Below are 10686 nucleotides of genomic sequence, written 5' to 3'. Positions count from 1 at the left end.
TGAAAATACAAGAAACATAAGCAGCATTTACATACAAAACATAGAGAAATAAGTTCAAAACTAAAAAAATTAACCTTTGAAAGAGTATTGAAATTAAAAGCCAACAGAAGTAGATGTTCAATATTTCACATATAAAAATTGGTGCTGTGCTGTCCTGTGCACTTGAGTCGATTCCGAATCATAGTGACCCTGTATGACGGTAGAACTGTCCCATAGGGTTTCCCAGGTTGTACTCTTTACAGGGGGTCCCTGGTCCCTGGTGGCACAGTGGTTAAGAGCTACAGCTTCTAACCAAAAGGTTGGCGGTTCAAACCCACTGGGAGAAAGATGTACCAGTATGCTTCCATAAAAAGTTATAGCCTTGGAAACCCTATGGGGTTGTTCTACTCTTTCCTACATCCTATAGTGTTGTTATGCGTCGGAATCAATTTGATGGCAATGCATTTGGTTTTTGGGGAATCTTTACTGGAACAGATTGCCAGGTCTTTTCTTCTGTGGAACTGCTGAGTGGGTTCAAACTACCAACCTTTTGGTTAGCAGCCGAGCACTTACTTAACCATTGGATACCAGGGCTCCTTGGTGCTGTGCAGGTTTCTTATAAAATAGCCCTTCAGGTTGCTTAGACTAAAAACTACTATACAATTGCCAAGACTTTAGAAAAGGATGATGTCATGGGTTGAATTATGTCCCCCAAAAAATATGTGGATCAGTTTGGCTGGGCCATGATTCCCAGTACTGTGTAATTGTCCTCCATTTTGTAATTGTAATTTTACGTTAAAGAGGATTAGGGTGGGATTGTATGACACGCTTACTAAGGTCACCTCCTTGATCGAAAGTAAAGGGAGTTTCCCTAGGGTGTAGCCTGCATCACTTTTTATCTTACAAGAGATAAAAGGAAAGGGAAGCTAGCAGAGAGTTGGAGACCTCATACCACCAAGAAAGCAGTGCCGGGAGCAGAGCGTGTCCTTTGGACCTGGGGTCCCTGCACAGAGAAGCTCCTATCTGGGGGAACACTGATGAGAAGGCCGACAGAGAGAGAAAGCCTTCTCCTGGAGCTGACACCCTGAATTTGGACTTTTAGCCTACTTTATTGGGAAGAAATAAATTTTTCCTTGTTAAAGCCATCCACTTGGGGTATTTCTGTTGTAGCAGCACTAGATGACTAAGACAGACGACAACAAAGATGTTTGCTTGGAAATGTTGGGTGAATTGGTGGCTCAAGTATTACTTTCTAACGATAAGAACAGACTTGTTAATGGAAGTCTTAACTCATAGAAAAAGTAAAGCTTGCAAAGTAGTTGTTATTAAAACTTGTTATAATTAACAGATAGTTAATATAGCAATCTTTTAGTATTTGCACAATTTCAATGCAATGGAGATGTTAAGGAAGAATTCCTTTTTCAACCTCTAGCACTAAACTGTATAAAACTATGAAGACAAATGTTTCCTATGACAAAACATTGTTAACAAATGTGGTTTGAAGTTTAAGTTTCAGGTAGAAGTTTGTCCTGAGGGCTCAGCTACAATTACAAGAAAATATTCTGAGTAGTTACTCAGATTAAGGTATCCCCAGAATGTAAATCAATGTACTATCCTTCATCAAGAAAATTTTTTAATGTAAATGATGTCAGCTGAACTAAGCAGTATGCTTCCTGATACAGTAAAATCTGAGAATTGCATAAAGGCTAATACATGATATTTGAGATGATTCTCTATATTTTGTGATACTATAGAAGTTGGACATAAACAATACTTGCTGGGAATAATTATTATCAAGAGGAAAGTCCTGTTGAGAATGCTTGAACCACAGAATAAACCCTCAGTATTTCTGTAAGATAAGAAATCAGTTTAATTTTGATAAAGATTTTATAGATGAATCCTGATCAAAAGGGGGGAAATGTACTACAGAATTTCAAATTCTCAGAGACTCCAGACTTTCTGGAGCCATGGAGGTTGGAGAACCCTGTCATGGATTGAATTGTGTCCCCCCAAAAATGTGTGTAACAACTTGGCTAGGTCATGATTCCCAGTATTATATGATTGTAATCTGATGTGATTTCCTTATGTGTTGTAAACTCTATCACTATGATGAGGTTATATGTGATCTCCTTATGTGTTGTAAATTCTATCACTGTGATGAGGTTATGCTGATGAGGTTTGCAAGATTAGATAGTGACAATCCAATCTCTTTTGAGATATAAAAGAGAGAAGTGAGCACAGACACACGGGAACCTCACATCACCAAGAAAGCAGTGCTGGGAGCAGTGTGTCCTTTCGACCTGAGGTTCCTGCGCTGAGATGTTCCCAGACCAAAGGAAGACTGATGCATCAAAAGGAACTTCCTCCAGAGCCGACAGAGAGAGAAAACCTTCTCCTGGAGCTGATGCCCTGAATTTCAACTTGTAGCCTACTGGACTGTGAGAGAATAAATTTCTCTTTGCTAAAACCATCTACTTGTGGTATTTCTGTTAGAGCAGCACTAGATGACTAAGACAAACCCCAAAACTATTGCCCTGGGATAATATTTAAACCTTAAACCAAAAATATCCCCTGAAGTCTTCTTAAAACCAAACGATACTTTAGCTTAACTATTAAAGAATGTTGGCCTTGAACATTATTCTCTCTTTTAAGATCCATATACGATCAAATTGACAGCAGAAACTCAAAAGATTAAAAAGGAAACTCAGGGGGCAGTGAATTTATGTGAATGGGGAAGGAATAATTCAGAGAAGGAGCAAGAGAATAGTTGCACAACTCGAAGAATGTAATCAATGTCACTGAATTGTACATGTAAAAACTGTTGAATTGGTGAATATTTTGCTGTGTATATTCTCAACAACAACAACAAAATAAATAAAATTTAAAAAAAGAAAGAAAGAAACAGTTTAACCCAACTTTTTAATGATGTAAATTAGAGAGCCTGTTTCGTTTTTTGGTCTTATATTTTTAGTATATTTCTGATCTAAGCTCTGTATTCGATCTCATGCAAGGACAGAGTACAACATGTTTTTCAAAGGCAGATAAGATCTAAGGATTAAAACAAAAGTTGGAACCTTGGAAGAACAAAGATTTTACATATTGTTATGACATGTTCCATAATTTCATGATTGTCATTGAAGTGGGTGATCATCTTAACATTGCACGTCTGCAAAAAGTTTTCTCTGAATTCCTTACAAATCTGACAGAACAGTGTGAATTTTATTTTCCTTCAAAAGAAAATTCACACAGGAGATTCATGAATCTTTAATCCATCTCTATTATCAAAAGATAATTTAAATTCAATTATAACTTTATAAGATTAATTGTTAGAGCTGGCTGCTGATGAAAGACTGAAGATGAATTTTGAAAATACAGAATTGCTTAGCTCATTTTGGATAAAAGTTTAAAACAAATATCCTGAGCTTACTGAAATTGCCTTAAGATAACTTCTTCCATTTCTGTCAGCACACTTCTATAAAATTAATCTAGTATGATTATTATTATGGAGCCCTGGTGGTGAAGTGGTTAAAAGCTCAGGCCGCTAACCAAAAGGTTAGCAATTCAAATCCACCAGCCGCTCCTGAGAAACCCTATGGGGCGGTTCTGTTCTGTCCTATATGGTGGCTAAGAGTCAGAACCGACTCGATGGCACCTAACAACAGTGATTATTATTAAAAGAAAACATGGAAACATTTTAGATATATATTATGTCCCATGAGTAGTATTTAGATTAGTTAACAAGCAAGAAGCAAGCTCATTTGTCACATTAAAAACTTGAAATATTAATATATATAATGTTTGTTAAAAAATGTGTATAGGTGTTTAATATGGGGAATTGCTATTTCATTCAACTTTTTATAGTTATGATTATAGAATAAGAAAAAGTTATGAGCATAATAGTGATCTTCTATATTAATCACCTATATGCACACTTTCATAAACAACATATATGGTTTTTGTAATTCTCTTCCTTCTCATGTTATATTTGTTCTGATTGTATTTATTGAAATGTAGTTTGACGTCTGTTGAATCTAATAAAGAAGTTAGGCTTGTATTTTATGTCTTTGTTTCTTTTTTATTTTATTTTTCCAGTAATTTTGTTTTATTGTATTCTTATAAAAGTATTGGTCTGTTAAGGAATGGAAATTCAAAAAAAAAAAAAAAAAATCTAATCCTTTACTACAGATAGCTTGAGAAGAATTACCCTAAGCTTTATTCTCTACTGCCTCCACTTAGGGGCCACGTTGGCCTACCAGGGAACTTGCATTCTTCTCAATCCTTTTGAGTTTGGCTGTTCAACTCACTCCCTGGATCCTAGTGGGTTGAATAAAAGGATTTAGCAAAAATTGTACCCTGGCATTCATGCACTCAGGCCTGTTCATATGAACTCAACTTCCTGAATCATCTGAAACTCCTAAATTCCATCCTATTACCTTAATCCAAAAGAAAGTATGACAAAGTCCTTCAGGCTATTGAGAAATGCTGATGGAAATATTTCCTTGTTTTCCTTTAAGAACATAGAGGTAATGCATTGGGCCAAGGCAGGGAAGGTAAGTGGAAAAGTGAGTTGACAAGGAGAAATGTGATAAAAATAGTTGTTAGATGCCATCAAGTCAGTTCCCACTCATAGTCACCCTGTGTACAACCGAAAGAAACACTGCCTGGTCCTGAGCCATCCTCGCAATTATTGCTACGTTTTAGCCCATTGTTGCAGCCACTGAGTCAATCCATCTCATTGAGGGTCTTCCTCTTTCTCGCTGACCCTCTACCTTACCTACTACCTTCTCCAGGGATTGGTCCCTCCTGATAATATGTCCAAAGTAAGTGAGATGAAGTCTTGCCGTCTTTGCTTCTAAGGAGCATTCTGGCTGTACTTATTCCAAGACATTTGTTCTTCTGGTAGTCCATGGTATATTCAATATTCTTCAACAACACCATAATTCAAAGGCGTCAATTCTTCTGTCTTCCTTATTCATTGTCCAGCTTTTACATGCATATGAGGTGATTGAAAATATCATGGCTTGGGTCAGGTGCACTTTAGTTCTCAAAGTGACATCTTTGCCTTTGAACACTTTGAAGAGGTCTTTTGCAGCAGATTTGCCCAATATAATGCATCATTTGATTTCTTGACTGCTGCTTCCATGAGCATTGATTGTGGATCCAAGTAAAATGAAATCCTTGACAACTTCAATATTTTCTCCATTGATCATAATGTTGCTTATTGGTCCAGTTGTGAAGATTTTTGCTTCTTTACGTTGAGGTGCAATCAATACTGAAGACTGTAGTCTTTGGTCTTCCTCAGTAAGTGCTTCAAGTACTCTTCACTTTATGCAAGCAAGTTTATGTCATCTACATATCGCAGGTTGTTAATGACTCTTCCTCCAAACCTGATGCCCTGTTCTTCTTCATATAGTCCAGCTTCTCAGATTATTTGCTCAACATACAGATTGAATAAGTAGGGTGAAATGATGCAACCCTGATGCACGTCCTTCCTGACTTTAAACCACGCAGTATCCGCTTGTTGTTTGAACAACTGCTTCTTGATCTGTGTGCAGATTCCTCACGAGCGCAATTAAGCGTTCTGGAATAAGTGTTCTGGATAAGAATAGAGTGGAGCCTAATTAATGACCAGGAAGCTTGCCACCAGGAAACAAGAAGAGGACAGAGACGTGTTGGGCCCTGGGAGAAAAGTTTTGCTTCTGCTTCACATGTACCATTTTGAGGGAGCCTCTCAGCATGCCCTTATCTCCTTGGAGAAATGCTCAGAGATAAGGTAATAGATTCTCTACACTCCAAACAACATACACAAAAAAGCAAATCGTCAACAACCACAAACATGAAAATGTTCAATTCTGTATGATTGGGCACCCATTATGAGCCAGGCCCTTTATAGAGAGTATCTCTTTAATCCTTACAAAAGCCCCATGAACTAAATATTCTTAACCATTTTTAACAGTTGCGATAAATGAAGCTCCAAGAATTTAAGAAGTTCTTCCCCCTTCAGTCCACTTTCTTTTCTCTCATTACGTCATCCTTCCTCTTTGGCTGGCCCCATCAAAATTTGCCTGGCTTCTGCTGATTTTTCATGAGCCAGCCCAGACCTGTGGTTCTCACCTTGGGTTGCATCTTGGAATCATATGAACAGCTTAAAAAAAAAAAAAAAAGGAAGAAGCAAAAAAACTCTACTATCTGAGGATTCTGATTTTGATTGGACTGGGATGTGACCAATTAAAATCAGAATTTTTTTTTTTCCCACTTGCCATTGAGTCATGTCGACCTCACGTGTGTCAAAGTAGAAATGAGTTCCATAGGGTTTTCAATAACTAATTATTCATAAGTAGATCACCAGACCTTTCTTTCCAGGTACCTCTGGACTCGAACCTCCAAACTTTCATTTAGCAGCTGAGCATATTGACTGTTTGCACCACCCAGGTATTCCAAAATCAGAATTACTTAGCTTTTAAACACCTTAAGTAATTTCAACGTTCACCCAAGCTTGAGGACCACTGACCTAGACAGCATCCAAAGCTGCGTTAAGCTTACTTTTCTGTGGGCCCATGACAGCTTATTTTTAGTTAGGTTTTTTTTTTTTTTTTAACCTGTTATCAAATTTTACTTCACAATATTGGCATTGCCTATTGCTCCCTTCTAGATTTTAAACCACTGAAGGCAGGAACTTTGCTATTCGTGTGTCTTCTATCATTCATTCATTCATTCATTTACTAACTCAACAAATTCTTGTTACTATGAGTCAGGCTCTGTGCTAGTAGTTGGGAATACAACAGTGAACAAGGTGCCACATGGCCCTCAGAGTCTAGTGAAGGAAACAGAGAATAAAAAGATAACATATGTGTTCTTTTTTTCTATTGCCAAGTAACAAACAACCCCAAACTCAGTGGTGTGTGACGTGTGTCCCAGTCTTCAAGTTGCAGCTCTGTCTGGAGCTATGCAAACAGCTGCCTCTTGGGTATCCCTTATCTAGGAGTGCACAGAGTGATGATGGCACAGTCTGCCTTCGGAAGGATGCATCTAGGGGAGCGTTCTGGAAGGCGTCTAAGGTCCCTTTGGCAAAGAGATTCTGGGGTCCCAGGTACCCAGAGCAGGGCTAGTACATAACTTGCAAAGCCAAGTGCAAAATGAAAACGTAGAATTCCTTGTTCAAAAAGCAGGAAAGATGTACTATTAAAGTTAGGAAAATCTAAAACATTTTCCTTTCTTGCATAGTCTCTCTCTCAACTTGTCATGGTGTTTTTTTTTTTTTTTGTTTTTTTTTTTGTTTTTTGGTTTGTTTGCTCTTTAATGCTTTTCTAAGTAAGAAAAACTAAAATTTTAAATTACCAGCATGAATTTTGCCATTCATCTTTATATTGCGCAATGCCAGTTTTAAACGCAGATATAAAAGCTTTTTAATCGGATAAAGAATCACCGAAATTATGTAATGCCTATTTTGTAGTGTGTACATGCGTACATATTTTGTTCTTACCAGAACATAGAAACATTGCACAAAACTAACTCAACTCAACTGTTTTTATTTTAGTTCTTAATATGTGCACATTCTACCAATACTGTCTACCTTCAGTTTACTGATGAGTAAAGAAGAACTGAAAAGAACAGGAATTATGTGTTGCTCTATCTTTCTCTTTCCTTCATGTCATCATTTTCAGCATACCAAACCCATTGCCCTCGAGTCGATTCTGACTCATAGCGACCCTATAGGACAGAATAGAACTGCCCCATAGGGTTTCCAAGGAGCGGCTGGTGGATTCAAACTGCTGACCTTTTTGGTCAGCAGTCATAGCTCATCACTACTGTGCCACCAGGGCTCCATTTTCAGTATAAGTGGTTGACTAATACAGGGAACTAAATGAGCAAGAAAGGATATGCTAGGGTTCCTTGGTCATTCATGTTTTCTTAGAATTGCCTTCTTTTTGCATTCAAAGCAAGTTCTAGTTCAAATAAAAAGCATTACTTCTCAGGTCTGTTAGTGCCCTTGCTTCCTCAGTGATAGATGTAACACACTTACCTTATACTCGCTTTGAGTCTCGCTAAACTCCCACTCACTACAGGTCCACCAGAATCCTATGTTCGTGGGGCATTGCAAACACTATATGCAAACTGGGCAGTAATGAACAGCATGTAGGAGACACAGCACATTTCTTCTGCTCATGTGCATGCTTCATTCTTATTGTACTTCACTTACAAAACACAAGTTCAAAGATAAAATTATTAAGAATTTCAAGATGGTGACAGTAAACCAAGTGTGGGCCTTTCTGAGCGCACATATGACATGCCCATGAAAGCAGCCCTGACCTGGAGTGCGGTATAGAAGGGTAAAGGAATCAGCTCTCAGTGGACCAAGCTTCTCACTGGGCATATCTCCTTGGTCCCATGGTCTCCTCACCCCTTGGGGAGGGCTGTGACCAAAAGAGCACCCAAGCGTGACTTTCCATATGGCAGGGCTTAAGAGGGGGGCCCCTTGTGCCCAGGTCTAAAGGCAAGAGAGATGGTGACATATACTCCAACAGGTTTGGAGATAAGAGAAGAGTTATCGTGTCCCCAGCCAAGCATATCATAGAGACTCAATACATATTCATGAATAAATGAATGCACACACAGCAAACAAGTGGTTGTGTGATGGAATAGATGAGAGCATATGTTTTAGCAAAAAGATACCTGACTTACATTGGGAATGCAGCCTACATTTAAAGCCAATTCTCCTTCACTCCCTGTTCATTAAAATGTGATTTTATGGTATGCCCTAATTGTGTACCATTCATCTTATGCCTTCACACCACACAAAGAACCACCAAAGCATCATCTTCCGTCTTCCTCTTTATGTATAAATGATTTTTTTAAATTACCCAAACTAACAAAGTACTGAGCTCTGTGCTTTCTTGCCTCAATTATGTTTTTCATCATTATATTTCTTCTTCAACCTTGAGATTTACTTTTCTTAAATTGCATCTCCCACATCTGGAATACAAACCATTCTGTTGAGACAGCAAATGCATATGGTAAAGAAAATGTGCATCTGTTTTAATTCTCTAAAGCCTGGGCAAGATTTGACCAAACAAATCACTGGGCCATTCAAAAATCCACTTTTTTCACTGAGTATATTCATACGGAACTGGTACAAAGTCAACACTAAGGAGAAGAAGATTGATCACCTTTTTTTTTGATGAATTGTGCTGAAATATTTGAATTCCATTATATGCATTTTTTTTTTTTTTTTTCAGTTTGATTAGGACAATGAATCTGCCGAAAATGTCCCCACCACCAATGAAAAATATTCATACATTCACTGACACAAATAACCCACTAACAAATAAAGGAACTTTGAGAAGAATGAGCCTTGACTTACCATCACTTCCCTGTATGTTCACTTCCATAGGCCCAATTTAAAAAAAAACAAACCCATTGCCATCGAGTCGATTCTGACTCATCGTAGAACTGCCCCATACGGTGTCCAAGGAGCAGCTGGTGGATTCAAACTGCTGACCTTTTGGTTAGCAGCCATAGCTCTTAACCACTGCACCACCAGAGCTCTTTTTTCTCCTTACTACATTTTAAAACCTTCAGAAATTCTCACCTCACTTTGGTGACGGAATTCTCTTGATCCAGGGCTTTGTTCTTCAAAAAGGTGGGTCTTGACTTGCAGACCTAACTCCTATCTAGCTCACGTATGTAATTTCCATTACCTTCAATAATTCCAAGGCAATCTAATCAATAGAGATAATCCTGGATTTTAAAAGGCAGTGCTAATTGCTCCGATTCCTTTTATTCACTAAATCCTCCTTTACTTTATCCTTTCTTAAAAGAGAATGGTAATTTTTCTTTAGGAATCAATAAACTCTCCCAAAGCCATTGAAGCTTCCAGAAAAAAGGCTGTCAGGTAAAATTTTTATTTTATCTTAACTTCTTTCCATATTCATTGATCCACTGGCTCAAAGACACAAAAACAAGACTGGATCTGAAAAAATGAAATATAGCCACCACGGCACAAAGTAATTAGTTAGCTACCTCTAGTACAAGTGGTCGGCCTGTTTTTGATGCATAGGAGGTGCCCAGCCATGATTTGTTGACTGTTTGATTGATGTTTAAAAGGCAAATGCCTGAGGGGAAATTTGAAAAGTTCCTTATCATTGTACACTTTCCAACTGTATGAAAGACATAAGTTTCTATAAATCACTCTCAAAATACTTTGTGTCACTTTCATGTTTCAGAGAAAGGCAATCTGGACCAGTTCTCCAGCAATTTGTGATGAAAATTTGACTGACGACAAGGCAGTTCAACAGCAAACAGCATTCACAAACATTTAGTGTGAGGTAGCAATGACCAGCCACCTTAACTAGATAGATACCAGACGTCTAATGCCACCTAAGATTGAGTCCTTGGCTTCTAGAAGTGGGGGAGATAGAAGTATAAATAATCATCACACAATGTGATGAATTGTAATACAGGTACGTGCAGAGTAACACAGGGACACAGATACCCAACGTCAGTGGATGGAGATTTAGCAGAGTGTTTAAGAAGAGAGGATCTGGAGCCAGACTGCCTGGGTTTGAATCCCAGGTCTGATTTACTGTGTGAACTTTCATGCTACCTTGTCTCCCTGTGCCTCAGTGTCTTAGTTTCCTAGTGCTGCTATAACAGAAATACCATAGGTGCATAGCTTTAAAGAACAAACATTCATTTACTCACAGTTTA

This window comes from Trichechus manatus, unplaced genomic scaffold, assembly GCF_000243295.1.
Source record: "Trichechus manatus latirostris isolate Lorelei unplaced genomic scaffold, TriManLat1.0 scaffold00159, whole genome shotgun sequence".
NCBI lineage: Eukaryota > Metazoa > Chordata > Mammalia > Sirenia > Trichechidae > Trichechus > Trichechus manatus.
Note: the sequence above shows the minus strand (reverse complement) of the source record.